The sequence below is a fragment of the Hydractinia symbiolongicarpus genome, chromosome 3, assembly GCF_029227915.1.
Source record: "Hydractinia symbiolongicarpus strain clone_291-10 chromosome 3, HSymV2.1, whole genome shotgun sequence".
NCBI lineage: Eukaryota > Metazoa > Cnidaria > Hydrozoa > Anthoathecata > Hydractiniidae > Hydractinia > Hydractinia symbiolongicarpus.
Window position 1 is genome coordinate 8,696,811 of NC_079877.1, and position 20,184 is coordinate 8,716,994.

Consider the following 20,184-nt stretch of genomic DNA (forward strand, 5'->3'; position numbering starts at 1 on the left):
CGCTGCATATGTCTAGAGCATTTCTTGCTGTTTAATTTCGCATTGACAGTATACACAGTTTCAGCTTTTAACATGATCGACCGTGTGGCATTCGGGCATTGACGCCATCGCGAACATATTATTTAAATATGAACTCGTCCTCGGTAGTATAGTGGTAAGTATCCCCGCCTGTCACGCGGGAGACCGGGGTTCGATTCCCCGCCGGGGAGGTTCTTTTTATCTTGTCAATGTTTCGTTTCACGTCAGTAGCGTTCCCCGGACTGTCCGGGAATACAGATTTACGCCCGGTTAGCTCAGTCGGTAGAGCATCAGACTTTTAATCTGAGGGTCGCGGGTTCGAGTCCCTCATCGGGCGTAACAATTATTTGGTACGATGGTGAACTAACTTTCACCACAATGTCTTGTCGAAAGAGGATGAATAACGTAACATTTGCGGAGTGGCAAAGGCGAAGCAAACTTGATGGGGAACTAGCTCAGATGGTAGAGCGCTCGCTTAGCATGCGAGAGGTACCGGGATCGATGCCCGGGTTCTCCAATGCCTTTTCGATAGGCGTAAAATAAATGAAATTTGCGCAGAGCAATTTGCAGCAGCGTTCGTGTCATGTCGGGATGGCCGAGCGGTCTAAGGCGCCAGACTCAAGACAAAATGTTCTTCCACTCATCGCGTGGAGAATTCTGGTCCTCGAATGAGGGCGTGGGTTCGAATCCCACTTCCGACAACTTTTCCCTGCCACACAAAATTTTAGGCCTAAAATGCAAGTCCACCGAGCCGGATTTGAACCAGCGACCTAAGGATGCCTGAGTGGTATAAGTTCGTCTACAGTCCTCCGCTCTACCAACTGAGCTATCGGTGGATGTAGCATCGTACAGTTCTTGTGCAGGACTATGCAGGTCATGTCACGTTTGTAGTATGACGTGGTTTTTAAAATGATGCGATAGCTCGCACGTAGCAGAGGGTGGTTTCGATCCACCGACCTCTGGGTTATGGGCCCAGCACGCTTCCTCTGCGCCACTCTGCTGAAGGTAGGTAAGCTGAAATGTGTCTGATGTAAGGTGTAGTTTAGTATTGCGAACAGCACTCGAACTATGACCTTTTTACCATTTCTAGGGGGATTAGCTCACATGGTAGAGCGCTCACTTTGCATGCGAGAGGTACCGGGATCGATGCCCGGATCCTCCAAGACGATGTTTTTAATTTATTTATTTTTATACTAATTTCAGTAGTTGCCAATGGTCATAAGAGGATTTATGATGCTCCTAAGATTACCTGGTATTAATAATAATAATAATAATAATACTAAACCGCGCTGCATATGTCTAGAGCATTTCTTGCTGTTTAATTTCGCATTGACAGTATACACAGTTTCAGCTTTTAACATGATCGACCGTGTGGCATTCGGGCATTGACGCCATCGCGAACATATTATTTAAATATGAACTCGTCCTCGGTAGTATAGTGGTAAGTATCCCCGCCTGTCACGCGGGAGACCGGGGTTCGATTCCCCGCCGGGGAGGTTCTTTTTATCTTGTCAATGTTTCGTTTCACGTCAGTAGCGTTCGCGGGACTGTCCGGGAATACAGATTTACGCCCGGTTAGCTCAGTCGGTAGAGCATCAGACTTTTAATCTGAGGGTCGCGGGTTCGAGTCCCTCATCGGGCGTAACAATTATTTGGTACGATGGTGAACTAACTTTCACCACAATGTCTTGTCGAAAGAGGATGAATAACGTAACATTTGCGGAGTGGCAAAGGCGAAGCAAACTTGATGGGGAACTAGCTCAGATGGTAGAGCGCTCGCTTAGCATGCGAGAGGTACCGGGATCGATGCCCGGGTTCTCCAATGCCTTTTCCATAGGCGTAAAATAAATGAAATTTGCGCAGAGCAATTTGCAGCAGCGTTCGTGTCATGTCGGGATGGCCGAGCGGTCTAAGGCGCCAGACTCAAGACAAAATGTTCTTCCACTCATCGCGTGGAGAATTCTGGTCCTCGAATGAGGGCGTGGGTTCGAATCCCACTTCCGACAACTTTTCCCTGCCACACAAAATTTTAGGCCTAAAATGCAAGTCCACCGAGCCGGATTTGAACCAGCGACCTAAGGATGCCTGAGTGGTATAAGTTCGTCTACAGTCCTCCGCTCTACCAACTGAGCTATCGGTGGATGTAGCATCGTACAGTTCTTGTGCAGGACTATGCAGGTCATGTCACGTTTGTAGTATGACGTGGTTTTTAAAATGATGCGATAGCTCGCACGTAGCAGAGGGTGGTTTCGATCCACCGACCTCTGGGTTATGGGCCCAGCACGCTTCCTCTGCGCCACTCTGCTGAAGGTAGGTAAGCTGAAATGTGTCTGATGTAAGGTGTAGTTTAGTATTGCGAACAGCACTCGAACTATGACCTTTTTAACATTTCCAGGGGGATTAGCTCACATGGTAGAGCGCTCGCTTTGCATGCGAGAGGTACCGGGATCGATGCCCGGATCCTCCAAGACGATGTTTTTAATTTATTTATTTTTATACTAATTTCAGTAGTTGCCAATGGTCATAAGAGGATTTATGATGCTCCTAAGATTACCTGGTATTAATAATAATAATAATAATACTAAACCGCGCTGCATATGTCTAGAGCATTTCTTGCTGTTTAATTTCGCATTGACAGTATACACAGTTTCAGCTTTTAACATGATCGACCGTGTGGCATTCGGGCATTGACGCCGTCGCGAACATATTATTTAAATATGAACTCGTCCTCGGTAGTATAGTGGTAAGTATCCCCGCCTGTCACGCGGGAGACCGGGGTTCGATTCCCCGCCGGGGAGGTTCTTTTTATCTTGTCAATGTTTCGTTTCACGTCAGTAGCGTTCGCGGGACTGTCCGGGAATACAGATTTACGCCCGGTTAGCTCAGTCGGTAGAGCATCAGACTTTTAATCTGAGGGTCGCGGGTTCGAGTCCCTCATCGGGCGTAACAATTATTTGGTACGATGGTGAACTAACTTTCACCACAATGTCTTGTCGAAAGAGGATGAATAACGTAACATTTGCGGAGTGGCAAAGGCGAAGCAAACTTGATGGGGAACTAGCTCAGATGGTAGAGCGCTCGCTTAGCATGCGAGAGGTACCGGGATCGATGCCCGGGTTCTCCAATGCCTTTTCCATAGGCGTAAAATAAATGAAATTTGCGCAGAGCAATTTGCAGCAGCGTTCGTGTCATGTCGGGATGGCCGAGCAGTCTAAGGCGCCAGACTCAAGACAAAATGTTCTTCCACTCATCGCGTGGAGAATTCTGGTCCTCGAATGAGGGCGTGGGTTCGAATCCCACTTCCGACAACTTTTCCCTGCCACACAAAATTTTAGGCCTAAAATGCAAGTCCACCGAGCCGGATTTGAACCAGCGACCTAAGGATGCCTGAGTGGTATAAGTTCGTCTACAGTCCTCCGCTCTACCAACTGAGCTATCGGTGGATGTAGCATCGTACAGTTCTTGTGCAGGACTATGCAGGTCATGTCACGTTTGTAGTATGACGTGGTTTTTAAAATGATGCGATAGCTCGCACGTAGCAGAGGGTGGTTTCGATCCACCGACCTCTGGGTTATGGACCCAGCACGCTTCCTCTGCGCCACTCTGCTGAAGGTAGGTAAGCTGAAATGTGTCTGATGTAAGGTGTAGTTTAGTATTGCGAACAGCACTCGAACTATGACCTTTTTAACATTTCCAGGGGGATTAGCTCACATGGTAGAGCGCTCGCTTTGCATGCGAGAGGTACCGGGATCGATGCCCGGATCCTCCAAGACGATGTTTTTAATTTATTTATTTTTATACTAATTTCAGTAGTTGCCAATGGTCATAAGAGGATTTATGATGCTCCTAAGATTACCTGGTATTAATAATAATAATAATAATACTAAACCGCGCTGCATATGTCTAGAGCATTTCTTGCTGTTTAATTTCGCATTGACAGTATACACAGTTTCAGCTTTTAACATGATCGACCGTGTGGCATTCGGGCATTGACGCCATCGCGAACATATTATTTAAATATGAACTCGTCCTCGGTAGTATAGTGGTAAGTATCCCCGCCTGTCACGCGGGAGACCGGGGTTCGATTCCCCGCCGGGGAGGTTCTTTTTATCTTGTCAATGTTTCGTTTCACGTCAGTAGCGTTCGCGGGACTGTCCGGGAATACAGATTTACGCCCGGTTAGCTCAGTCGGTAGAGCATCAGACTTTTAATCTGAGGGTCGCGGGTTCGAGTCCCTCATCGGGCGTAACAATTATTTGGTACGATGGTGAACTAACTTTCACCACAATGTCTTGTCGAAAGAGGATGAATAACGTAACATTTGCGGAGTGGCAAAGGCGAAGCAAACTTGATGGGGAACTAGCTCAGATGGTAGAGCGCTCGCTTAGCATGCGAGAGGTACCGGGATCGATGCCCGGGTTCTCCAATGCCTTTTCCATAGGCGTAAAATAAATGAAATTTGCGCAGAGCAATTTGCAGCAGCGTTCGTGTCATGTCGGGATGGCCGAGCGGTCTAAGGCGCCAGACTCAAGAAAAAATGTTCTTCCACTCATCGCGTGGAGAATTCTGGTCCTCGAATGAGGGCGTGGGTTCGAATCCCACTTCCGACAACTTTTCCCTGCCACACAAAATTTTAGGCCTAAAATGCAAGTCCACCGAGCCGGATTTGAACCAGCGACCTAAGGATGCCTGAGTGGTATAAGTTCGTCTACAGTCCTCCGCTCTACCAACTGAGCTATCGGTGGATGTAGCATCGTACAGTTCTTGTGCAGGACTATGCAGGTCATGTCACGTTTGTAGTATGACGTGGTTTTTAAAATGATGCGATAGCTCGCACGTAGCAGAGGGTGGTTTCGATCCACCGACCTCTGGGTTATGGGCCCAGCACGCTTCCTCTGCGCCACTCTGCTGAAGGTAGGTAAGCTGAAATGTGTCTGATGTAAGGTGTAGTTTAGTATTGCGAACAGCACTCGAACTATGACCTTTTTACCATTTCCAGGGGGATTAGCTCACATGGTAGAGCGCTCGCTTTGCATGCGAGAGGTACCGGGATCGATGCCCGGATCCTCCAAGACGATGTTTTTAATTTATTTATTTTTATACTAATTTCAGTAGTTGCCAATGGTCATAAGAGGATTTATGATGCTCCTAAGATTACCTGGTATTAATAATAATAATAATAATAATACTAAACCGCGCTGCATATGTCTAGAGCATTTCTTGCTGTTTAATTTCGCATTGACAGTATACACAGTTTCAGCTTTTAACATGATCGACCGTGTGGCATTCGGGCATTGACGCCATCGCGAACATATTATTTAAATATGAACTCGTCCTCGGTAGTATAGTGGTAAGTATCCCCGCCTGTCACGCGGGAGACCGGGGTTCGATTCCCCGCCGGGGAGGTTCTTTTTATCTTGTCAATGTTTCGTTTCACGTCAGTAGCGTTCGCGGGACTGTCCGGGAATACAGATTTACGCCCGGTTAGCTGAGTCGGTAGAGCATCAGACTTTTAATCTGAGGGTCGCGGGTTCGAGTCCTTCATCGGCCTTAACAATTATTTGGTACGATGGTGAACTAACTTTCACCACAATGTCTTGTCGAAAGAGGATGAATAACGTAACATTTGCGGAGTGGCAAAGGCGAAGCAAACTTGATGGGGAACTAGCTCAGATGGTAGAGCGCTCGCTTAGCATGCGAGAGGTACCGGGATCGATTCCCGGGTTCTCCAATGCCTTTTCCATAGGCGTAAAATAAATGAAATTTGCGCAGAGCAATTTGCAGCAGCGTTCGTGTCATGTCGGGATGGCCGAGCGGTCTAAGGCGCCAGACTCAAGACAAAATGTTCTTCCACTCATCGCGTGGAGAATTCTGGTCCTCGAATGAGGGCGTGGGTTCGAATCCCACTTCCGACAACTTTTCCCTGCCACACAAAATTTTAGGCCTAAAATGCAAGTCCACCGAGCCGGATTTGAACCAGCGACCTAAGGATGCCTGATTGGTATAAGTTCGTCTACAGTCCTCCGCTCTACCAACTGAGCTATCGGTGGATGTAGCATCGTACAGTTCTTGTGCAGGACTATGCAGGTCATGTCACGTTTGTAGTATGACGTGGTTTTTAAAATGATGCGATAGCTCGCACGTAGCAGAGGGTGGTTTCGATCCACCGACCTCTGGGTTATGGGCCCAGCACGCTTCCTCTGCGCCACTCTGCTGAAGGTAGGTAAGCTGAAATGTGTCTGATGTAAGGTGTAGTTTAGTATTGCGAACAGCACTCGAACTATGACCTTTTTACCATTTCCAGGGGGATTAGCTCACATGGTAGAGCGCTCGCTTTGCATGCGAGAGGTACCGGGATCGATGCCCGGATCCTCCAAGACGATGTTTTTAATTTATTTATTTTTATACTAATTTCAGTAGTTGCCAATGGTCATAAGAGGATTTATGATGCTCCTAAGATTACCTGGTATTAATAATAATAATAATAATACTAAACCGCGCTGCATATGTCTAGAGCATTTCTTGCTGTTTAATTTCGCATTGACAGTATACACAGTTTCAGCTTTTAACATGATCGACCGTGTGGCATTCGGGCATTGACGCCATCGCGAACATATTATTTAAATATGAACTCGTCCTCGGTAGTATAGTGGTAAGTATCCCCGCCTGTCACGCGGGAGACCGGAGTTCGATTCCCCGCCGGGGAGGTTCTTTTTATCTTGTCAATGTTTCGTTTCACGTCAGTAGCGTTCGCGGGACTGTCCGGGAATACAGATTTACGCCCGGTTAGCTCAGTCGGTAGAGCATCAGACTTTTAATCTGAGGGTCGCGGGTTCGAGTCCCTCATCGGGCGTAACAATTATTTGGTACGATGGTGAACTAACTTTCACCACAATGTCTTGTCGAAAGAGGATGAATAACGTAACATTTGCGGAGTGGCAAAGGCGAAGCAAACTTGATGGGGAACTAGCTCAGATGGTAGAGCGCTCGCTTAGCATGCGAGAGGTACCGGGATCGATGCCCGGGTTCTCCAATGCCTTTTCCATAGGCGTAAAATAAATGAAATTTGCGCAGAGCAATTTGCAGCAGCGTTCGTGTCATGTCGGGATGGCCGAGCGGTCTAAGGCGCCAGACTCAAGACAAAATGTTCTTCCACTCATCGCGTGGAGAATTCTGGTCCTCGAATGAGGGCGTGGGTTCGAATCCCACTTCCGACAACTTTTCCCTGCCACACAAAATTTTAGGCCTAAAATGCAAGTCCACCGAGCCGGATTTGAACCAGCGACCTAAGGATGCCTGAGTGGTATAAGTTCGTCTACAGTCCTCCGCTCTACCAACTGAGCTATCGGTGGATGTAGCATCGTACAGTTCTTGTGCAGGACTATGCAGGTCATGTCACGTTTGTAGTATGACGTGGATTTTAAAATGATGCGATAGCTCGCACGTAGCAGAGGGTGGTTTCGATCCACCGACCTCTGGGTTATGGGCCCAGCACGCTTCCTCTGCACCACTCTGCTGAAGGTAGGCAAGCTGAAATGTGTCTGATGTAAGGTGTAGTTTAGTATTGCGAACAGCACTCGAACTATGACCTTTTTACCATTTCCAGGGGGATTAGCTCACATGGTAGAGCGCTCGCTTTGCATGCGAGAGGTACCGGGATCGATGCCCGGATCCTCCAAGACGATGTTTTTAATTTATTTATTTTTATACTAATTTCAGTAGTTGCCAATGGTCATAAGAGGATTTATGATGCTCCTAAGATTACCTGGTATTAATAATAATAATAATAATACTAAACCGCGCTGCATATGTCTAGAGCATTTCTTGCTGTTTAATTTCGCATTGACAGTATACACAGTTTCAGCTTTTAACATGATCGACCGTGTGGCATTCGGGCATTGACGCCATCGCGAACATATTATTTAAATATGAACTCGTCCTCGGTAGTATAGTGGTAAGTATCCCCGCCTGTCACGCGGGAGACCGGGGTTCGATTCCCCGCCGGGGAGGTTTTTTTTATCTTGTCAATGTTTCGTTTCACGTCAGTAGCGTTCGCGGGACTGTCCGGGAATACAGATTTACGCCCGGTTAGCTCAGTCGGTAGAGCATCAGACTTTTAATCTGAGGGTCGCGGGTTCGAGTCCCTCATCGGGCGTAACAATTATTTGGTACGATGGTGAACTAACTTTCACCACAATGTCTTGTCGAAAGAGGATGAATAACGTAACATTTGCGGAGTGGCAAAGGCGAAGCAAACTTGATGGGGAACTAGCTCAGATGGTAGAGCGCTCGCTTAGCATGCGAGAGGTACCGGGATCGATGCCCGGGTTCTCCAATGCCTTTTCCATAGGCGTAAAATAAATGAAATTTGCGCAGAGCAATTTGCAGCAGCGTTCGTGTCATGTCGGGATGGCCGAGCGGTCTAAGGCGCCAGACTCAAGACAAAATGTTCTTCCACTCATCGCGTGGAGAATTCTGGTCCTCGAATGAGGGCGTGGGTTCGAATCCCACTTCCGACAACTTTTCCCTGCCACACAAAATTTTAGGCCTAAAATGCAAGTCCACCGAGCCGGATTTGAACCAGCGACCTAAGGATGCCTGAGTGGTATAAGTTCGTCTACAGTCCTCCGCTCTACCAACTGAGCTATCGGTGGATGTAGCATCGTACAGTTCTTGTGCAGGACTATGCAGGTCATGTCACGTTTGTAGTATGACGTGGTTTTTAAAATGATGCGATAGCTCGCACGTAGCAGAGGGTGGTTTCGATCCACCGACCTCTGGGTTATGGGCCTAGCACGCTTCCTCTGCGCCACTCTGCTGAAGGTAGGTAAGCTGAAATGTGTCTGATGTAAGGTGTAGTTTAGTATTGCGAACAGCACTCGAACTATGACCTTTTTACCATTTCCAGGGGGATTAGCTCACATGGTAGAGCGCTCGCTTTGCATGCGAGAGGTACCGGGATCGATGCCCGGATCCTCCAAGACGATGTTTTTAATTTATTTATTTTTATACTAATTTCAGTAGTTGCCAATGGTCATAAGAGGATTTATGATGCTCCTAAGATTACCTGGTATTAATAATAATAATAATAATACTAAACCGCGCTGCATATGTCTAGAGCATTTCTAGCTGTTTAATTTCGCATTGACAGTATACACAGTTTCAGCTTTTAACATGATCGACCGTGTGGCATTCGGGCATTGACGCCATCGCGAACATATTATTTAAATATGAACTCGTCCTCGGTAGTATAGTGGTAAGTATCCCCGCCTGTCACGCGGGAGACCGGGGTTCGATTCCCCGCCGGGGAGGTTCTTTTTATCTTGTCAATGTTTCGTTTCACGTCAGTAGCGTTCGCGGGACTGTCCGGGAATACAGATTTACGCCCGGTTAGCTCAGTCGGTAGAGCATCAGACTTTTAATCTGAGGGTCGCGGGTTCGAGTCCCTCATCGGGCGTAACAATTATTTGGTACGATGGTGAACTAACTTTCACCACAATGTCTTGTCGAAAGAGGATGAATAACGTAACATTTGCGGAGTGGCAAAGGCGAAGCAAACTTGATGGGGAACTAGCTCAGATGGTAGAGCGCTCGCTTAGCATGCGAGAGGTACGGGGATCGATGCCCGGGTTCTCCAATGCCTTTTCCATAGGCGTAAAATAAATGAAATTTGCGCAGAGCAATTTGCAGCAGCGTTCGTGTCATGTCGGGATGGCCGAGCGGTCTAAGGCGCCAGACTCAAGACAAAATGTTCTTCCACTCATCGCGTGGAGAATTCTGGTCCTCGAATGAGGGCGTGGGTTCGAATCCCACTTCCGACAACTTTTCCCTGCCACACAAAATTTTAGGCCTAAAATGCAAGTCCACCGGGCCGGATTTGAACCAGCGACCTAAGGATGCCTGAGTGGTATAAGTTCGTCTACAATCCTCCGCTCTACCAACTGAGCTATCGGTGGATGTAGCATCGTACAGTTCTTGTGCAGGACTATGCAGGTCATGTCACGTTTGTAGTATGACGTGGTTTTTAAAATGATGCGATAGCTCGCACGTAGCAGAGGGTGGTTTCGATCCACCGACCTCTGGGTTATGGGCCCAGCACGCTTCCTCTGCGCCACTCTGCTGAAGGTAGGCAAGCTGAAATGTGTCTGATGTAAGGTGTAGTTTAGTATTGCGAACAGCACTCGAACTATGACCTTTTTACCATTTCCAGGGGGATTAGCTCACATGGTAGAGCGCTCGCTTTGCATGCGAGAGGTACCGGGATCGATGCCCGGATCCTCCATGACGATGTTTTTAATTTATTTATTTTTATACTAATTTCAGTAGTTGCCAATGGTCATAAGAGGATTTATGATGCTCCTAAGATTACCTGGTATTAATAATAATAATAATAATACTAAACCGCGCTGCATATGTCTAGAGCATTTCTTGCTGTTTAATTTCGCATTGACAGTATACACAGTTTCAGCTTTTAACATGATCGACCGTGTGGCATTCGGGCATTGACGCCATCGCGAACATATTATTTAAATATGAACTCGTCCTCGGTAGTATAGTGGTAAGTATCCCCGCCTGTCACGCGGGAGACCGGGGTTCGATTCCCCGCCGGGGAGGTTCTTTTTATCTTGTCAATGTTTCGTTTCACGTCAGTAGCGTTCGCGGCACTGTCCGGGAATACAGATTTACGCCCGGTTAGCTCAGTCGGTAGAGCATCAGACTTTTAATCTGAGGGTCGCGGGTTCGAGTCCCTCATCGGGCGTAACAATTATTTGGTACGATGGTGAACTAACTTTCACCACAATGTCTTGTCGAAAGAGGATGAATAACGTAACATTTGCAGAGTGGCAAAGGCGAAGCAAACTTGATGGGGAACTAGCTCAGATGGTAGAGCGCTCGCTTAGCATGCGAGAGGTACCGGGATCGATGCCCGGGTTCTCCAATGCCTTTTCCATAGGCGTAAAATAAATGAAATTTGCGCAGAGCAATTTGCAGCAGCGTTCGTGTCATGTCGGGATGGCCGAGCGGTCTAAGGCGCCAGACTCAAGACAAAATGTTCTTCCACTCATCGCGTGGAGAATTCTGGTCCTCGAATGAGGGCGTGGGTTCGAATCCCACTTCCGACAACTTTTCCCTGCCACACAAAATTTTAGGCCTAAAATGCAAGTCCACCGAGCCGGATTTGAACCAGCGACCTAAGGATGCCTGAGTGGTATAAGTTCGTCTACAGTCCTCCGCTCTACCAACTGAGCTATCGGTGGATGTAGCATCGTACAGTTCTTGTGCAGGACTATGCAGGTCATGTCACGTTTGTAGTATGACGTGGTTTTTAAAATGATGCGATAGCTCGCACGTAGCAGAGGGTGGTTTCGATCCACCGACCTCTGGGTTATGGGCCCAGCACGCTTCCTCTGCGCCACTCTGCTGAAGGTAGGTAAGCTGAAATGTGTCTGATGTAAGGTGTAGTTTAGTATTGCGAACAGCACTCGAACTATGACCTTTTTACCATTTCCAGGGGGATTAGCTCACATGGTAGAGCGCTCGCTTTGCATGCGAGAGGTACCGGGATCGATGCCCGGATCCTCCAAGACGATGTTTTTAATTTATTTATTTTTATACTAATTTCAGTAGTTGCCAATGGTCATAAGAGGATTTATGATGCTCCTAAGATTACCTGGTATTAATAATAATAATAATAATACTAAACCGCGCTGCATATGTCTAGAGCATTTCTTGCTGTTTAATTTCGCATTGACAGTATACACAGTTTCAGCTTTTAACATGATCGACCGTGTGGCATTCGGGCATTGACGCCATCGCGAACATATTATTTAAATATGAACTCGTCCTCGGTAGTATAGTGGTAAGTATCCCCGCCTGTCACGCGGGAGACCGGGGTTCGATTCCCCGCCGGGGAGGTTCTTTTTGTCTTGTCAATGTTTCGTTTCACGTCAGTAGCGTTCGCGGGACTGTCCGGGAATGCAGATTTACGCCCGGTTAGCTCAGTCGGTAGAGCATCAGACTTTTAATCTGAGGGTCGCGGGTTCGAGTCCCTCATCGGGCGTAACAATTATTTGGTACGATGGTGAACTAACTTTCACCACAATGTCTTGTCGAAAGAGGATGAATAACGTAACATTTGCGGAGTGGCAAAGGCGAAGCAAACTTGATGGGGAACTAGCTCAGATGGTAGAGCGCTCGCTTAGCATGCGAGAGGTACCGGGATCGATGCCCGGGTTCTCCAATGCCTTTTCCATAGGCGTAAAATAAATGAAATTTGCGCAGAGCAATTTGCAGCAGCGTTCGTGTCATGTCGGGATGGCCGAGCGGTCTAAGGCGCCAGACTCAAGACAAAATGTTCTTCCACTCATCGCGTGGAGAATTCTGGTCCTCGAATGAGGGCGTGGGTTCGAATCCCACTTCCGACAACTTTTCCCTGCCACACAAAATTTTAGGCCTAAAATGCAAGTCCACCGAGCCGGATTTGCACCAGCGACCTAAGGATGCCTGAGTGGTATAAGTTCGTCTACAGTCCTCCGCTCTACCAACTGAGCTATCGGTGGATGTAGCATCGTACAGTTCTTGTGCAGGACTATGCAGGTCATGTCACGTTTGTAGTATGACGTGGTTTTTAAAATGATGCGATAGCTCGCACGTAGCAGAGGGTGGTTTCGATCCACCGACCTCTGGGTTATGGGCCCAGCACGCTTCCTCTGCGCCACTCTGCTGAAGGTAGGTAAGCTGAAATGTGTCTGATGTAAGGTGTAGTTTAGTATTGCGAACAGCACTCGAACTATGACCTTTTTACCATTTCCAGGGGGATTAGCTCACATGGTAGAGCGCTCGCTTTGCATGCGAGAGGTACCGGGATCGATGCCCGGATCCTCCAAGACGATGTTTTTAATTTATTTATTTTTATACTAATTTCAGTAGTTGCCAATGGTCATAAGAGGATTTATGATGCTCCTAAGATTACCTGGTATTAATAATAATAATAATAATAATACTAAACCGCGCTGCATATGTCTAGAGCATTTCTTGCTGTTTAATTTCGCATTGACAGTATACACAGTTTCAGCTTTTAACATGATTGACCGTGTGGCATTCGGGCATTGACGCCATCGCGAACATATTATTTAAATATGAACTCGTCCTCGGTAGTATAGTGGTAAGTATCCCCGCCTGTCACGCGGGAGACCGGGGTTCGATTCCCCGCCGGGGAGGTTCTTTTTATCTTGTCAATGTTTCGTTTCACGTCAGTAGCGTTCGCAGGACTGTCCGGGAATACAGATTTACGCCCGGTTAGCTCAGTCGGTAGAGCATCAGACTTTTAATCTGAGGGTCGCGGGTTCGACTCCCTCATCGGGCGTAACAATTATTTGGTACGATGGTGAACTAACTTTCACCACAATGTCTTGTCGAAAGAGGATGAATAACGTAACATTTGCGGAGTGGCAAAGGCGAAGCAAACTTGATGGGGAACTAGCTCAGATGGTAGAGCGCTCGCTTAGCATGCGAGAGGTACCGGGATCGATGCCCGGGTTCTCCAATGCCTTTTCCATAGGCGTAAAATAAATGAAATTTGCGCAGAGCAATTTGCAGCAGCGTTCGTGTCATGTCGGGATGGCCGAGCGGTCTAAGGCGCCAGACTCAAGACAAAATGTTCTTCCACTCATCGCGTGGAGAATTCTGGTCCTCGAATGAGGGCGTGGGTTCGAATCCCACTTCCGACAACTTTTCCCTGCCACACAAAATTTTAGGCCTAAAATGCAAGTCCACCGAGCCGGATTTGAACCAGCGACCTAAGGATGCCTGAGTGGTATAAGTTCGTCTACAGTCCTCCGCTCCACCAACTGAGCTATCGGTGGATGTAGCATCGTACAGTTCTTGTGCAGGACTATGCAGGTCATGTCACGTTTGTAGTATGACGTGGTTTTTAAAATGATGCGATAGCTCGCACGTAGCAGAGGGTGGTTTCGATCCACCGACCTCTGGGTTATGGGCCCAGCCCGCTTCCTCTGAGCCACTCTGCTGAAGGTAGGTAAGCTGAAATGTGTCTGATGTAAGGTGTAGTTTAGTATTGCGAACAGCACTCGAACTATGACCTTTTTACCATTTCCAGGGGGATTAGCTCACATGGTAGAGCGCTCGCTTTGCATGCGAGAGGTACCGGGATCGATGCCCGGATCCTCCAAGACGATGTTTTTAATTTATTTATTTTTATACTAATTTCAGTAGTTGCCAATGGTCATAAGAGGATTTATGATGCTCCTAAGATTACCTGGTATTAATAATAATAATAATAATACTAAACCGCGCTGCATATGCCTAGAGCATTTCTTGCTGTTTAATTTCGCATTGACAGTATACACAGTTTCAGCTTTTAACATGATCGACCGTGTGGCATTCGGGCATTGACGCCATCGCGAACATATTATTTAAATATGAACTCGTCCTCGGTAGTACAGTGGTAAGTATCCCCGCCTGTCACGCGGGAGACCGGGGTTCGATTCCCCGCCGGGGAGGTTCTTTTTATCTTGTCAATGTTTCGTTTCACGTCAGTAGCGTTCGCGGGACTGTCCGGGAATACAGATTTACGCCCGGTTAGCTCAGTCGGTAGAGCATCAGACTTTTAATCTGAGGGTCGCGGGTTCGAGTCCCTCATCGGGCGTAACAATTATTTGGTACGATGGTGAACTAACTTTCACCACAATGTCTTGTCGAAAGAGGATGAATAACGTAACATTTGCGGAGTGGCAAAGGCGAAGCAAACTTGATGGGGAACTAGCTCAGATGGTAGAGCGCTCGCTTAGCATGCGAGAGGTACCGGGATCGATGCCCGGGTTCTCCAATGCCTTTTCCATAGGCGTAAAATAAATGAAATTTGCGCAGAGCAATTTGCAGCAGCGTTCGTGTCATGTCGGGATGGCCGAGCGGTCTAAGGCGCCAGACTCAAGACAAAATGTTCTTCCACTCATCGCGTGGAGAATTCTGGTCCTCGAATGAGGGCGTGGGTTCGAATCCCACTTCCGACAACTTTTCCCTGCCACACAAAATTTTAGGCCTAAAATGCAAGTCCACCGAGCCGGATTTGAACCAGCGACCTAAGGATGCCTGAGTGGTATAAGTTCGTCTACAGTCCTCCGCTCTACCAACTGAGCTATCGGTGGATGTAGCATCGTACAGTTCTTGTGCAGGACTATGCAGGTCATGTCACGTTTGTAGTATGACGTGGTTTTTAAAATGATGCGATAGCTCGCACGTAGCAGAGGGTGGTTTCGATCCACCGACCTCTGGGTTATGGGCCCAGCACGCTTCCTCTGCGCCACTCTGCTGAAGGTAGGTAAGCTGAAATGTGTCTGATGTAAGGTGTAGTTTAGTATTGCGAACAGCACTCGAACTATGACCTTTTTACCGTTTCCAGGGGGATTAGCTCACATGGTAGAGCGCTCGCTTTGCATGCGAGAGGTACCGGGATCGATGCCCGGATCCTCCAAGACGATGTTTTTAATTTATTTATTTTTATACTAATTTCAGTAGTTGCCAATGGTCATAAGAGGATTTATGATGCTCCTAAGATTACCTGGTATTAATAATAATAATAATAATAATACTAAACCGCGCTGCATATGTCTAGAGCATTTCTTGCTGTTTAATTTCGCATTGACAGTATACACAGTTTCAGCTTTTAACATGATCGACCGTGTGGCATTCGGGCATTGACGCCATCGCGAACATATTATTTAAATATGAACTCGTCCTCGGTAGTATAGTGGTAAGTATCCCCGCCTGTCACGCAGGAGACCGGGGTTCGATTCCCCGCCGGGGAGGTTCTTTTTATCTTGTCAATGTTTCGTTTCACGTCAGTAGCCTTCGCGGGACTGTCCGGGAATACAGATTTACGCCCGGTTAGCTCAGTCGGTAGAGCATCACACTTTTAATCTGAGGGTCGCGGGTTCGAGTCCCTCATCGGGCGTAACAATTATTTGGTACGATGGTGAACTAACTTTCACCACAATGTCTTGTCGAAAGAGGATGAATAACGTAACATTTGCGGAGTGGCAAAGGCGAAGCAAACTTGATGGGGAACTAGCTCAGATGGTAGAGCGCTCGCTTAGCATGCGAGAGGTACCGGGATCGATGCCCGGGTTCTCCAATGCCTTTTCCATAGGCGTAAAATAAATGAAATTTGCGCAGAGCAATTTGCAGCAGCGTTCGTGTCATGTCGGGATGGCCGAGCGGTCTAAGGCGCCAGACTCAAGACAAAATGTTCTTCCACTCATCGCGTGGAGAATTCTGGTCCTCGAATGAGGGCGTGGGTTCGAATCCCACTTCCGACAACTTTTCCCTGCCACACAAAATTTTAGGCCTAAAATGCAAGTCCACCGAGCCGCATTTGAACCAGCGACCTAAGGATGCCTGAGTGGTATAAGTTCGTCTACAGTCCTCCGCTCTACCAACTGAGCTATCGGTGGATGTAGCATCGTACAGTTCTTGTGCAGGACTATGCAGGTCATGTCACGTTTGTAGTATGACGTGGTTTTTAAAATGATGCGATAGCTCGCACGTAGCAGAGGGTGGTTTCGATCCACCGACCTCTGGGTTATGGGCCCAGCACGCTTCCTCTGCGCCACTCTGCTGAAGGTAGGTAAGCTGAAATGTGTCTGATGTAAGGTGTAGTTTAGTATTGCGAACAGCACTCGAACTATGACCTTTTTACCATTTCCAGGGGGATTAGCTCACATGGTAGAGCGCTCGCTTTGCATGCGAGAGGTACCGGGATCGATGCCCGGATCCTCCAAGACGATGTTTTTAATTTATTTATTTTTATACTAATTTCAGTAGTTGCCAATGGTCATAAGAGGATTTATGATGCTCCTAAGATTACCTGGTATTAATAATAATAATAATAATAATACTAAACCGCGCTGCATATGTCTAGAGCATTTCTTGCTGTTTAATTTCGCATTGACAGTATAAACAGTTTCAGCTTTTAACATGATCGACCGTGTGGCATTCGGGCATTGACGCCATCGCGAACATATTATTTAAATATGAACTCGTCCTCGGTAGTATAGTGGTAAGTATCCCCGCCTGTCACGCGGGAGACTGGGGTTCGATTCCCCGCCGGGGAGGTTCTTTTTATCTTGTCAATGTTTCGTTTCACGTCAGTAGCCTTCGCGGGACTGTCCGGGAATACAGATTTACGCCCGGGATCGATGCCCGGGTTCTCCAATGCCTTTTCCATAGGCGTAAAATAAATGAAATTTGCGCAGAGCAATTTGCAGCAGCGTTCGTGTCATGTCGGGATGGCCGAGCGGTCTAAGGCGCCAGACTCAAGACAAAATGTTCTTCCACTCATCGCGTGGAGAATTCTGGTCCTCGAATGAGGGCGTGGGTTCGAATCCCACTTCCGACAACTTTTCCCTGCCACACAAAATTTTAGGCCTAAAATGCAAGTCCACCGAGCCGGATTTGAACCAGCGACCTAAGGATGCCTGAGTGGTATAAGTTCGTCTACAGTCCTCCGCTCTACCAACTGAGCTATCGGTGCATGTAGCATCGTACAGTTCTTGTGCAGGACTATGCAGGTCATGTCACGTTTGTAGTATGACGTGGTTTTTAAAATGATGCGATAGCTCGCACGTAGCAGAGGGTGGTTTCGATCCACCGACCTCTGGGTTATGGGCCCAGCACGCTTCCTCTGCGCCACTCTGCTGAAGGCAGGTAAGCTGAAATGTGTCTGATGTAAGGTGTAGTTTAGTATTGCAAACAGCACTCGAACTATGACCTTTTTACCATTTCCAGGGGGATTAGCTCACATGGTAGAGCGCTCGCTTTGCATGCGAGAGGTACCGGGATCGATGCCCGGATCCTCCAAGACGATGTTTTTAATTTATTTATTTTTATACTAATTTCAGTAGTTGCCAATGGTCATAAAAGGATTTATGATGCTCCTAATATTACCTGGTATTAATAATAATAATAATAATACTAAACCGCGCTGCATATGTCTAGAGCATTTCTTGCTGTTTAATTTCGCATTGACAGTATACACAGTTTCAGCTTTTAACATGATCGACCGTGTGGCATTCGGGCATTGACGCCATCGCGAACATATTATTTAAATATGAACTCGTCCTCGGTAGTATAGTGGTAAGTATCCCCGCCTGTCACGCGGAAGACCGGGGTTCGATTCCCCGCCGGGGAGGTTCTTTTTATCTTGTCAATGTTTCGTTTCACGTCAGTAGCGTTCGCGGGACTGTCCGGGAATACAGATTTACGCCCGGTTAGCTCAGTCGGTAGAGCATCAGACTTTTAATCTGAGGGTCGCGGGTTCGAGTCCCTCATCGGGCGTAACAATTATTTGGTAAGATGGTGAACTAACTTTCACCACAATGTCTTGTCGAAAGAGGATGAATAACGTAACATTTGCGGAGTGGCAAAGGCGAAGCAAACTTGATGGGGAACTAGCTCAGATGGTAGAGGGCTCGCTTAGCATGCGAGAGATACCGGGATCGATGCCCGGGTTCTCCAATGCCTTTTCCATAGGCGTAAAATAAATGAAATTTGCGCAGAGCAATTTGCAGCAGCGTTCGTGTCATGTCGGGATGGCCGAGCGGTCTAAGGCGCCAGACTCAAGACAAAATGTTCTTCCACTCATCGCGTGGAGAATTCTGGTCCTCGAATGAGGGCGTGGGTTCGAATCCCACTTCCGACAACTTTTCCCTGCCACACAAAATTTTAGGCCTAAAATGCAAGTCCACCGAGCCGGATTTGAACCAGCGACCTAAGGATGCCTGAGTGGTATAAGTTCGTCTACAGTCCTCCGCTCTACCAACTGAGCTATCGGTGGATGTAGCATCGTACAGTTCTTGTGCAGGACTATGCAGGTCATGTCACGTTTGTAGTATGACGTGGTTTTTAAAATGATGCGATAGCTCGCACGTAGCAGAGGGTGGTTTCGATCCACCGACCTCTGGGTTATGGGCCCAGCACGCTTCCTCTGCGCCACTCTGCTGAAGGTAGGTAAGCTGAAATGTGTCTGATGTAAGGTGTAGTTTAGTATTGCGAACAGCACTCGAACTATGACCTTTTTACCATTTCCAGGGGGATTAGCTCACATGGTAGAGCGCTCGCTTTGCATGCGAGAGGTACCGGGATCGATGCCCGGATCCTCCAAGACGATGTTTTTAATTTATTTATTTTTATACTAATTTCAGTAGTTGCCAATGGTCATAAGAGGATTTATGATGCTCCTAAGATTACCTGGTATTAATAATAATAATAATAATACTAAACCGCGCTGCATATGTCTAGAGCATTTCTTGCTGTTTAATTTCGCATTGACAGTATACACAGTTTCAGCTTTTAACATGATCGACCGTGTGGCATTCGGGCATTGACGCCATCGCGAACATATTATTTAAATATGAACTCGTCCTCGGTAGTATAGTGGTAAGTATCCCCGCCTGTCACGCGGGAGACCGGGGTTCGATTCCCCGCCGGGGAGGTTCTTTTTATCTTGTCAATGTTTCGTTTCACGTCAGTAGCGTTCGCGGGACTGTCCGGGAATACAGATTTACGCCCGGTTAGCTCAGTCGGTAGAGCATCAGACTTTTAATCTGAGGGTCGCGGGTTCGAGTCCCTCATCGGGCGTAACAATTATTTGGTACGATGGTGAACTAACTTTCACCACAATGTCTTGTCGAAAGAGGATGAATAACGTAACATTTGCGGAGTGGCAAAGGCGAAGCAAACTTGATGGGGAACTAGCTCAGATGGTAGAGCGCTCGCTTAGCATGCGAGAGGTACCGGGATCGATGCCCGGGTTCTCCAATGCCTTTTCCATAGGCGTAAAATAAATGAAATTTGCGCAGAGCAATTTGCAGCAGCGTTCGTGTCATGTCGGGATGGCCGAGCGGTCTAAGGCGCCAGACTCAAGACAAAATGTTCTTCCACTCATCGCGTGGAGAATTCTGGTCCTCGAATGAGGGCGTGGGTTCGAATCCCACTTCCGACAACTTTTCCCTGCCACACAAAATTTTAGGCCTAAAATGCAAGTCCACCGAGCCGGATTTGAACCAGCGACCTAAGGATGCCTGAGTGGTATAAGTTCGTCTACAGTCCTCCGCTCTACCAACTGAGCTATCGGTGGATGTAGCATCG

General features: G+C 47.4%; 86 non-coding genes across 86 annotated transcripts; 71 read left to right on the top strand and 15 right to left on the bottom strand.

Annotated features, from left to right (window-relative positions):
• The first annotated feature begins 137 nt into the window (after positions 1-137).
• Trnad-guc (transfer RNA aspartic acid (anticodon GUC)) lies at positions 138-209 on the top strand. The gene has a single exon. It is a non-coding gene; the product is annotated as a tRNA-Asp (tRNA).
• Positions 210-282: 73 nt separating this feature from the next.
• Positions 283-355, top strand: Trnak-uuu (transfer RNA lysine (anticodon UUU)). Its single transcript has one exon. It is a non-coding gene; the product is annotated as a tRNA-Lys (tRNA).
• Positions 356-462: 107 nt separating this feature from the next.
• On the top strand, positions 463-535 carry Trnaa-agc (transfer RNA alanine (anticodon AGC)). The gene has a single exon. It is a non-coding gene; the product is annotated as a tRNA-Ala (tRNA).
• A 68-nt stretch (positions 536-603) lies between these two features.
• Trnal-caa (transfer RNA leucine (anticodon CAA)) lies at positions 604-719 on the top strand. Its single transcript has 2 exons — positions 604-641; positions 674-719. It is a non-coding gene; the product is annotated as a tRNA-Leu (tRNA).
• Positions 720-760: 41 nt separating this feature from the next.
• Positions 761-854, bottom strand: Trnay-gua (transfer RNA tyrosine (anticodon GUA)). The gene is made up of 2 exons: positions 818-854; positions 761-796 (listed from the first exon to the last, which is right to left on the bottom strand). It is a non-coding gene; the product is annotated as a tRNA-Tyr (tRNA).
• Positions 855-1,442: 588 nt separating this feature from the next.
• On the top strand, positions 1,443-1,514 carry Trnad-guc (transfer RNA aspartic acid (anticodon GUC)). Its single transcript has one exon. It is a non-coding gene; the product is annotated as a tRNA-Asp (tRNA).
• Positions 1,515-1,587: 73 nt separating this feature from the next.
• Positions 1,588-1,660, top strand: Trnak-uuu (transfer RNA lysine (anticodon UUU)). The gene has a single exon. It is a non-coding gene; the product is annotated as a tRNA-Lys (tRNA).
• A 107-nt stretch (positions 1,661-1,767) lies between these two features.
• On the top strand, positions 1,768-1,840 carry Trnaa-agc (transfer RNA alanine (anticodon AGC)). Its single transcript has one exon. It is a non-coding gene; the product is annotated as a tRNA-Ala (tRNA).
• A 68-nt stretch (positions 1,841-1,908) lies between these two features.
• Positions 1,909-2,024, top strand: Trnal-caa (transfer RNA leucine (anticodon CAA)). The gene is made up of 2 exons: positions 1,909-1,946; positions 1,979-2,024. It is a non-coding gene; the product is annotated as a tRNA-Leu (tRNA).
• Positions 2,025-2,065: 41 nt separating this feature from the next.
• On the bottom strand, positions 2,066-2,159 carry Trnay-gua (transfer RNA tyrosine (anticodon GUA)). Its single transcript has 2 exons — positions 2,123-2,159; positions 2,066-2,101 (listed from the first exon to the last, which is right to left on the bottom strand). It is a non-coding gene; the product is annotated as a tRNA-Tyr (tRNA).
• Positions 2,160-2,412: 253 nt separating this feature from the next.
• Trnaa-ugc (transfer RNA alanine (anticodon UGC)) lies at positions 2,413-2,485 on the top strand. The gene has a single exon. It is a non-coding gene; the product is annotated as a tRNA-Ala (tRNA).
• A 259-nt stretch (positions 2,486-2,744) lies between these two features.
• On the top strand, positions 2,745-2,816 carry Trnad-guc (transfer RNA aspartic acid (anticodon GUC)). Its single transcript has one exon. It is a non-coding gene; the product is annotated as a tRNA-Asp (tRNA).
• A 73-nt stretch (positions 2,817-2,889) lies between these two features.
• Trnak-uuu (transfer RNA lysine (anticodon UUU)) lies at positions 2,890-2,962 on the top strand. Its single transcript has one exon. It is a non-coding gene; the product is annotated as a tRNA-Lys (tRNA).
• Positions 2,963-3,069: 107 nt separating this feature from the next.
• Trnaa-agc (transfer RNA alanine (anticodon AGC)) lies at positions 3,070-3,142 on the top strand. Its single transcript has one exon. It is a non-coding gene; the product is annotated as a tRNA-Ala (tRNA).
• Positions 3,143-3,210: 68 nt separating this feature from the next.
• On the top strand, positions 3,211-3,326 carry Trnal-caa (transfer RNA leucine (anticodon CAA)). Its single transcript has 2 exons — positions 3,211-3,248; positions 3,281-3,326. It is a non-coding gene; the product is annotated as a tRNA-Leu (tRNA).
• A 41-nt stretch (positions 3,327-3,367) lies between these two features.
• Positions 3,368-3,461, bottom strand: Trnay-gua (transfer RNA tyrosine (anticodon GUA)). Its single transcript has 2 exons — positions 3,425-3,461; positions 3,368-3,403 (listed from the first exon to the last, which is right to left on the bottom strand). It is a non-coding gene; the product is annotated as a tRNA-Tyr (tRNA).
• A 253-nt stretch (positions 3,462-3,714) lies between these two features.
• Trnaa-ugc (transfer RNA alanine (anticodon UGC)) lies at positions 3,715-3,787 on the top strand. Its single transcript has one exon. It is a non-coding gene; the product is annotated as a tRNA-Ala (tRNA).
• A 259-nt stretch (positions 3,788-4,046) lies between these two features.
• Positions 4,047-4,118, top strand: Trnad-guc (transfer RNA aspartic acid (anticodon GUC)). The gene has a single exon. It is a non-coding gene; the product is annotated as a tRNA-Asp (tRNA).
• Positions 4,119-4,191: 73 nt separating this feature from the next.
• Positions 4,192-4,264, top strand: Trnak-uuu (transfer RNA lysine (anticodon UUU)). The gene has a single exon. It is a non-coding gene; the product is annotated as a tRNA-Lys (tRNA).
• Positions 4,265-4,371: 107 nt separating this feature from the next.
• Positions 4,372-4,444, top strand: Trnaa-agc (transfer RNA alanine (anticodon AGC)). The gene has a single exon. It is a non-coding gene; the product is annotated as a tRNA-Ala (tRNA).
• Positions 4,445-4,512: 68 nt separating this feature from the next.
• Positions 4,513-4,628, top strand: Trnal-caa (transfer RNA leucine (anticodon CAA)). Its single transcript has 2 exons — positions 4,513-4,550; positions 4,583-4,628. It is a non-coding gene; the product is annotated as a tRNA-Leu (tRNA).
• Positions 4,629-4,669: 41 nt separating this feature from the next.
• Positions 4,670-4,763, bottom strand: Trnay-gua (transfer RNA tyrosine (anticodon GUA)). Its single transcript has 2 exons — positions 4,727-4,763; positions 4,670-4,705 (listed from the first exon to the last, which is right to left on the bottom strand). It is a non-coding gene; the product is annotated as a tRNA-Tyr (tRNA).
• A 253-nt stretch (positions 4,764-5,016) lies between these two features.
• On the top strand, positions 5,017-5,089 carry Trnaa-ugc (transfer RNA alanine (anticodon UGC)). Its single transcript has one exon. It is a non-coding gene; the product is annotated as a tRNA-Ala (tRNA).
• Positions 5,090-5,351: 262 nt separating this feature from the next.
• Trnad-guc (transfer RNA aspartic acid (anticodon GUC)) lies at positions 5,352-5,423 on the top strand. The gene has a single exon. It is a non-coding gene; the product is annotated as a tRNA-Asp (tRNA).
• A 253-nt stretch (positions 5,424-5,676) lies between these two features.
• Positions 5,677-5,749, top strand: Trnaa-agc (transfer RNA alanine (anticodon AGC)). The gene has a single exon. It is a non-coding gene; the product is annotated as a tRNA-Ala (tRNA).
• A 68-nt stretch (positions 5,750-5,817) lies between these two features.
• Trnal-caa (transfer RNA leucine (anticodon CAA)) lies at positions 5,818-5,933 on the top strand. Its single transcript has 2 exons — positions 5,818-5,855; positions 5,888-5,933. It is a non-coding gene; the product is annotated as a tRNA-Leu (tRNA).
• A 41-nt stretch (positions 5,934-5,974) lies between these two features.
• Positions 5,975-6,068, bottom strand: Trnay-gua (transfer RNA tyrosine (anticodon GUA)). Its single transcript has 2 exons — positions 6,032-6,068; positions 5,975-6,010 (listed from the first exon to the last, which is right to left on the bottom strand). It is a non-coding gene; the product is annotated as a tRNA-Tyr (tRNA).
• Positions 6,069-6,321: 253 nt separating this feature from the next.
• Positions 6,322-6,394, top strand: Trnaa-ugc (transfer RNA alanine (anticodon UGC)). The gene has a single exon. It is a non-coding gene; the product is annotated as a tRNA-Ala (tRNA).
• Positions 6,395-6,798: 404 nt separating this feature from the next.
• Positions 6,799-6,871, top strand: Trnak-uuu (transfer RNA lysine (anticodon UUU)). The gene has a single exon. It is a non-coding gene; the product is annotated as a tRNA-Lys (tRNA).
• Positions 6,872-6,978: 107 nt separating this feature from the next.
• On the top strand, positions 6,979-7,051 carry Trnaa-agc (transfer RNA alanine (anticodon AGC)). Its single transcript has one exon. It is a non-coding gene; the product is annotated as a tRNA-Ala (tRNA).
• A 68-nt stretch (positions 7,052-7,119) lies between these two features.
• Trnal-caa (transfer RNA leucine (anticodon CAA)) lies at positions 7,120-7,235 on the top strand. Its single transcript has 2 exons — positions 7,120-7,157; positions 7,190-7,235. It is a non-coding gene; the product is annotated as a tRNA-Leu (tRNA).
• A 41-nt stretch (positions 7,236-7,276) lies between these two features.
• Trnay-gua (transfer RNA tyrosine (anticodon GUA)) lies at positions 7,277-7,370 on the bottom strand. Its single transcript has 2 exons — positions 7,334-7,370; positions 7,277-7,312 (listed from the first exon to the last, which is right to left on the bottom strand). It is a non-coding gene; the product is annotated as a tRNA-Tyr (tRNA).
• A 253-nt stretch (positions 7,371-7,623) lies between these two features.
• Positions 7,624-7,696, top strand: Trnaa-ugc (transfer RNA alanine (anticodon UGC)). The gene has a single exon. It is a non-coding gene; the product is annotated as a tRNA-Ala (tRNA).
• A 259-nt stretch (positions 7,697-7,955) lies between these two features.
• Positions 7,956-8,027, top strand: Trnad-guc (transfer RNA aspartic acid (anticodon GUC)). The gene has a single exon. It is a non-coding gene; the product is annotated as a tRNA-Asp (tRNA).
• A 73-nt stretch (positions 8,028-8,100) lies between these two features.
• Trnak-uuu (transfer RNA lysine (anticodon UUU)) lies at positions 8,101-8,173 on the top strand. Its single transcript has one exon. It is a non-coding gene; the product is annotated as a tRNA-Lys (tRNA).
• A 107-nt stretch (positions 8,174-8,280) lies between these two features.
• On the top strand, positions 8,281-8,353 carry Trnaa-agc (transfer RNA alanine (anticodon AGC)). The gene has a single exon. It is a non-coding gene; the product is annotated as a tRNA-Ala (tRNA).
• A 68-nt stretch (positions 8,354-8,421) lies between these two features.
• Trnal-caa (transfer RNA leucine (anticodon CAA)) lies at positions 8,422-8,537 on the top strand. The gene is made up of 2 exons: positions 8,422-8,459; positions 8,492-8,537. It is a non-coding gene; the product is annotated as a tRNA-Leu (tRNA).
• Positions 8,538-8,578: 41 nt separating this feature from the next.
• Positions 8,579-8,672, bottom strand: Trnay-gua (transfer RNA tyrosine (anticodon GUA)). Its single transcript has 2 exons — positions 8,636-8,672; positions 8,579-8,614 (listed from the first exon to the last, which is right to left on the bottom strand). It is a non-coding gene; the product is annotated as a tRNA-Tyr (tRNA).
• Positions 8,673-8,925: 253 nt separating this feature from the next.
• On the top strand, positions 8,926-8,998 carry Trnaa-ugc (transfer RNA alanine (anticodon UGC)). Its single transcript has one exon. It is a non-coding gene; the product is annotated as a tRNA-Ala (tRNA).
• A 259-nt stretch (positions 8,999-9,257) lies between these two features.
• On the top strand, positions 9,258-9,329 carry Trnad-guc (transfer RNA aspartic acid (anticodon GUC)). The gene has a single exon. It is a non-coding gene; the product is annotated as a tRNA-Asp (tRNA).
• Positions 9,330-9,402: 73 nt separating this feature from the next.
• Trnak-uuu (transfer RNA lysine (anticodon UUU)) lies at positions 9,403-9,475 on the top strand. The gene has a single exon. It is a non-coding gene; the product is annotated as a tRNA-Lys (tRNA).
• Positions 9,476-9,723: 248 nt separating this feature from the next.
• Trnal-caa (transfer RNA leucine (anticodon CAA)) lies at positions 9,724-9,839 on the top strand. Its single transcript has 2 exons — positions 9,724-9,761; positions 9,794-9,839. It is a non-coding gene; the product is annotated as a tRNA-Leu (tRNA).
• Positions 9,840-9,880: 41 nt separating this feature from the next.
• Trnay-gua (transfer RNA tyrosine (anticodon GUA)) lies at positions 9,881-9,974 on the bottom strand. Its single transcript has 2 exons — positions 9,938-9,974; positions 9,881-9,916 (listed from the first exon to the last, which is right to left on the bottom strand). It is a non-coding gene; the product is annotated as a tRNA-Tyr (tRNA).
• A 253-nt stretch (positions 9,975-10,227) lies between these two features.
• On the top strand, positions 10,228-10,300 carry Trnaa-ugc (transfer RNA alanine (anticodon UGC)). Its single transcript has one exon. It is a non-coding gene; the product is annotated as a tRNA-Ala (tRNA).
• Positions 10,301-10,559: 259 nt separating this feature from the next.
• Trnad-guc (transfer RNA aspartic acid (anticodon GUC)) lies at positions 10,560-10,631 on the top strand. Its single transcript has one exon. It is a non-coding gene; the product is annotated as a tRNA-Asp (tRNA).
• Positions 10,632-10,704: 73 nt separating this feature from the next.
• On the top strand, positions 10,705-10,777 carry Trnak-uuu (transfer RNA lysine (anticodon UUU)). Its single transcript has one exon. It is a non-coding gene; the product is annotated as a tRNA-Lys (tRNA).
• Positions 10,778-10,884: 107 nt separating this feature from the next.
• Trnaa-agc (transfer RNA alanine (anticodon AGC)) lies at positions 10,885-10,957 on the top strand. Its single transcript has one exon. It is a non-coding gene; the product is annotated as a tRNA-Ala (tRNA).
• Positions 10,958-11,025: 68 nt separating this feature from the next.
• Positions 11,026-11,141, top strand: Trnal-caa (transfer RNA leucine (anticodon CAA)). The gene is made up of 2 exons: positions 11,026-11,063; positions 11,096-11,141. It is a non-coding gene; the product is annotated as a tRNA-Leu (tRNA).
• Positions 11,142-11,182: 41 nt separating this feature from the next.
• Trnay-gua (transfer RNA tyrosine (anticodon GUA)) lies at positions 11,183-11,276 on the bottom strand. The gene is made up of 2 exons: positions 11,240-11,276; positions 11,183-11,218 (listed from the first exon to the last, which is right to left on the bottom strand). It is a non-coding gene; the product is annotated as a tRNA-Tyr (tRNA).
• Positions 11,277-11,529: 253 nt separating this feature from the next.
• On the top strand, positions 11,530-11,602 carry Trnaa-ugc (transfer RNA alanine (anticodon UGC)). Its single transcript has one exon. It is a non-coding gene; the product is annotated as a tRNA-Ala (tRNA).
• Positions 11,603-11,861: 259 nt separating this feature from the next.
• Positions 11,862-11,933, top strand: Trnad-guc (transfer RNA aspartic acid (anticodon GUC)). The gene has a single exon. It is a non-coding gene; the product is annotated as a tRNA-Asp (tRNA).
• Positions 11,934-12,006: 73 nt separating this feature from the next.
• Positions 12,007-12,079, top strand: Trnak-uuu (transfer RNA lysine (anticodon UUU)). The gene has a single exon. It is a non-coding gene; the product is annotated as a tRNA-Lys (tRNA).
• Positions 12,080-12,186: 107 nt separating this feature from the next.
• Positions 12,187-12,259, top strand: Trnaa-agc (transfer RNA alanine (anticodon AGC)). Its single transcript has one exon. It is a non-coding gene; the product is annotated as a tRNA-Ala (tRNA).
• Positions 12,260-12,327: 68 nt separating this feature from the next.
• On the top strand, positions 12,328-12,443 carry Trnal-caa (transfer RNA leucine (anticodon CAA)). The gene is made up of 2 exons: positions 12,328-12,365; positions 12,398-12,443. It is a non-coding gene; the product is annotated as a tRNA-Leu (tRNA).
• Positions 12,444-12,831: 388 nt separating this feature from the next.
• Positions 12,832-12,904, top strand: Trnaa-ugc (transfer RNA alanine (anticodon UGC)). The gene has a single exon. It is a non-coding gene; the product is annotated as a tRNA-Ala (tRNA).
• A 262-nt stretch (positions 12,905-13,166) lies between these two features.
• Trnad-guc (transfer RNA aspartic acid (anticodon GUC)) lies at positions 13,167-13,238 on the top strand. The gene has a single exon. It is a non-coding gene; the product is annotated as a tRNA-Asp (tRNA).
• Positions 13,239-13,311: 73 nt separating this feature from the next.
• Trnak-uuu (transfer RNA lysine (anticodon UUU)) lies at positions 13,312-13,384 on the top strand. Its single transcript has one exon. It is a non-coding gene; the product is annotated as a tRNA-Lys (tRNA).
• A 107-nt stretch (positions 13,385-13,491) lies between these two features.
• Positions 13,492-13,564, top strand: Trnaa-agc (transfer RNA alanine (anticodon AGC)). Its single transcript has one exon. It is a non-coding gene; the product is annotated as a tRNA-Ala (tRNA).
• A 68-nt stretch (positions 13,565-13,632) lies between these two features.
• Positions 13,633-13,748, top strand: Trnal-caa (transfer RNA leucine (anticodon CAA)). The gene is made up of 2 exons: positions 13,633-13,670; positions 13,703-13,748. It is a non-coding gene; the product is annotated as a tRNA-Leu (tRNA).
• Positions 13,749-13,789: 41 nt separating this feature from the next.
• Trnay-gua (transfer RNA tyrosine (anticodon GUA)) lies at positions 13,790-13,883 on the bottom strand. Its single transcript has 2 exons — positions 13,847-13,883; positions 13,790-13,825 (listed from the first exon to the last, which is right to left on the bottom strand). It is a non-coding gene; the product is annotated as a tRNA-Tyr (tRNA).
• Positions 13,884-14,136: 253 nt separating this feature from the next.
• Trnaa-ugc (transfer RNA alanine (anticodon UGC)) lies at positions 14,137-14,209 on the top strand. The gene has a single exon. It is a non-coding gene; the product is annotated as a tRNA-Ala (tRNA).
• A 259-nt stretch (positions 14,210-14,468) lies between these two features.
• Positions 14,469-14,540, top strand: Trnad-guc (transfer RNA aspartic acid (anticodon GUC)). The gene has a single exon. It is a non-coding gene; the product is annotated as a tRNA-Asp (tRNA).
• Positions 14,541-14,613: 73 nt separating this feature from the next.
• Positions 14,614-14,686, top strand: Trnak-uuu (transfer RNA lysine (anticodon UUU)). Its single transcript has one exon. It is a non-coding gene; the product is annotated as a tRNA-Lys (tRNA).
• Positions 14,687-14,793: 107 nt separating this feature from the next.
• Positions 14,794-14,866, top strand: Trnaa-agc (transfer RNA alanine (anticodon AGC)). The gene has a single exon. It is a non-coding gene; the product is annotated as a tRNA-Ala (tRNA).
• A 68-nt stretch (positions 14,867-14,934) lies between these two features.
• Trnal-caa (transfer RNA leucine (anticodon CAA)) lies at positions 14,935-15,050 on the top strand. The gene is made up of 2 exons: positions 14,935-14,972; positions 15,005-15,050. It is a non-coding gene; the product is annotated as a tRNA-Leu (tRNA).
• Positions 15,051-15,091: 41 nt separating this feature from the next.
• On the bottom strand, positions 15,092-15,185 carry Trnay-gua (transfer RNA tyrosine (anticodon GUA)). Its single transcript has 2 exons — positions 15,149-15,185; positions 15,092-15,127 (listed from the first exon to the last, which is right to left on the bottom strand). It is a non-coding gene; the product is annotated as a tRNA-Tyr (tRNA).
• Positions 15,186-15,438: 253 nt separating this feature from the next.
• Trnaa-ugc (transfer RNA alanine (anticodon UGC)) lies at positions 15,439-15,511 on the top strand. The gene has a single exon. It is a non-coding gene; the product is annotated as a tRNA-Ala (tRNA).
• A 262-nt stretch (positions 15,512-15,773) lies between these two features.
• On the top strand, positions 15,774-15,845 carry Trnad-guc (transfer RNA aspartic acid (anticodon GUC)). Its single transcript has one exon. It is a non-coding gene; the product is annotated as a tRNA-Asp (tRNA).
• A 253-nt stretch (positions 15,846-16,098) lies between these two features.
• Trnaa-agc (transfer RNA alanine (anticodon AGC)) lies at positions 16,099-16,171 on the top strand. Its single transcript has one exon. It is a non-coding gene; the product is annotated as a tRNA-Ala (tRNA).
• Positions 16,172-16,239: 68 nt separating this feature from the next.
• On the top strand, positions 16,240-16,355 carry Trnal-caa (transfer RNA leucine (anticodon CAA)). Its single transcript has 2 exons — positions 16,240-16,277; positions 16,310-16,355. It is a non-coding gene; the product is annotated as a tRNA-Leu (tRNA).
• A 41-nt stretch (positions 16,356-16,396) lies between these two features.
• Trnay-gua (transfer RNA tyrosine (anticodon GUA)) lies at positions 16,397-16,490 on the bottom strand. The gene is made up of 2 exons: positions 16,454-16,490; positions 16,397-16,432 (listed from the first exon to the last, which is right to left on the bottom strand). It is a non-coding gene; the product is annotated as a tRNA-Tyr (tRNA).
• A 253-nt stretch (positions 16,491-16,743) lies between these two features.
• Positions 16,744-16,816, top strand: Trnaa-ugc (transfer RNA alanine (anticodon UGC)). The gene has a single exon. It is a non-coding gene; the product is annotated as a tRNA-Ala (tRNA).
• Positions 16,817-17,078: 262 nt separating this feature from the next.
• Positions 17,079-17,150, top strand: Trnad-guc (transfer RNA aspartic acid (anticodon GUC)). The gene has a single exon. It is a non-coding gene; the product is annotated as a tRNA-Asp (tRNA).
• Positions 17,151-17,318: 168 nt separating this feature from the next.
• Positions 17,319-17,434, top strand: Trnal-caa (transfer RNA leucine (anticodon CAA)). The gene is made up of 2 exons: positions 17,319-17,356; positions 17,389-17,434. It is a non-coding gene; the product is annotated as a tRNA-Leu (tRNA).
• Positions 17,435-17,475: 41 nt separating this feature from the next.
• Positions 17,476-17,569, bottom strand: Trnay-gua (transfer RNA tyrosine (anticodon GUA)). Its single transcript has 2 exons — positions 17,533-17,569; positions 17,476-17,511 (listed from the first exon to the last, which is right to left on the bottom strand). It is a non-coding gene; the product is annotated as a tRNA-Tyr (tRNA).
• A 253-nt stretch (positions 17,570-17,822) lies between these two features.
• On the top strand, positions 17,823-17,895 carry Trnaa-ugc (transfer RNA alanine (anticodon UGC)). Its single transcript has one exon. It is a non-coding gene; the product is annotated as a tRNA-Ala (tRNA).
• A 259-nt stretch (positions 17,896-18,154) lies between these two features.
• Positions 18,155-18,226, top strand: Trnad-guc (transfer RNA aspartic acid (anticodon GUC)). The gene has a single exon. It is a non-coding gene; the product is annotated as a tRNA-Asp (tRNA).
• Positions 18,227-18,299: 73 nt separating this feature from the next.
• Positions 18,300-18,372, top strand: Trnak-uuu (transfer RNA lysine (anticodon UUU)). Its single transcript has one exon. It is a non-coding gene; the product is annotated as a tRNA-Lys (tRNA).
• A 248-nt stretch (positions 18,373-18,620) lies between these two features.
• Positions 18,621-18,736, top strand: Trnal-caa (transfer RNA leucine (anticodon CAA)). Its single transcript has 2 exons — positions 18,621-18,658; positions 18,691-18,736. It is a non-coding gene; the product is annotated as a tRNA-Leu (tRNA).
• Positions 18,737-18,777: 41 nt separating this feature from the next.
• Positions 18,778-18,871, bottom strand: Trnay-gua (transfer RNA tyrosine (anticodon GUA)). Its single transcript has 2 exons — positions 18,835-18,871; positions 18,778-18,813 (listed from the first exon to the last, which is right to left on the bottom strand). It is a non-coding gene; the product is annotated as a tRNA-Tyr (tRNA).
• Positions 18,872-19,124: 253 nt separating this feature from the next.
• Positions 19,125-19,197, top strand: Trnaa-ugc (transfer RNA alanine (anticodon UGC)). Its single transcript has one exon. It is a non-coding gene; the product is annotated as a tRNA-Ala (tRNA).
• Positions 19,198-19,456: 259 nt separating this feature from the next.
• On the top strand, positions 19,457-19,528 carry Trnad-guc (transfer RNA aspartic acid (anticodon GUC)). Its single transcript has one exon. It is a non-coding gene; the product is annotated as a tRNA-Asp (tRNA).
• Positions 19,529-19,601: 73 nt separating this feature from the next.
• Trnak-uuu (transfer RNA lysine (anticodon UUU)) lies at positions 19,602-19,674 on the top strand. Its single transcript has one exon. It is a non-coding gene; the product is annotated as a tRNA-Lys (tRNA).
• Positions 19,675-19,781: 107 nt separating this feature from the next.
• Trnaa-agc (transfer RNA alanine (anticodon AGC)) lies at positions 19,782-19,854 on the top strand. The gene has a single exon. It is a non-coding gene; the product is annotated as a tRNA-Ala (tRNA).
• A 68-nt stretch (positions 19,855-19,922) lies between these two features.
• On the top strand, positions 19,923-20,038 carry Trnal-caa (transfer RNA leucine (anticodon CAA)). Its single transcript has 2 exons — positions 19,923-19,960; positions 19,993-20,038. It is a non-coding gene; the product is annotated as a tRNA-Leu (tRNA).
• A 41-nt stretch (positions 20,039-20,079) lies between these two features.
• On the bottom strand, positions 20,080-20,173 carry Trnay-gua (transfer RNA tyrosine (anticodon GUA)). Its single transcript has 2 exons — positions 20,137-20,173; positions 20,080-20,115 (listed from the first exon to the last, which is right to left on the bottom strand). It is a non-coding gene; the product is annotated as a tRNA-Tyr (tRNA).
• Positions 20,174-20,184: the final 11 nt, after the last annotated feature.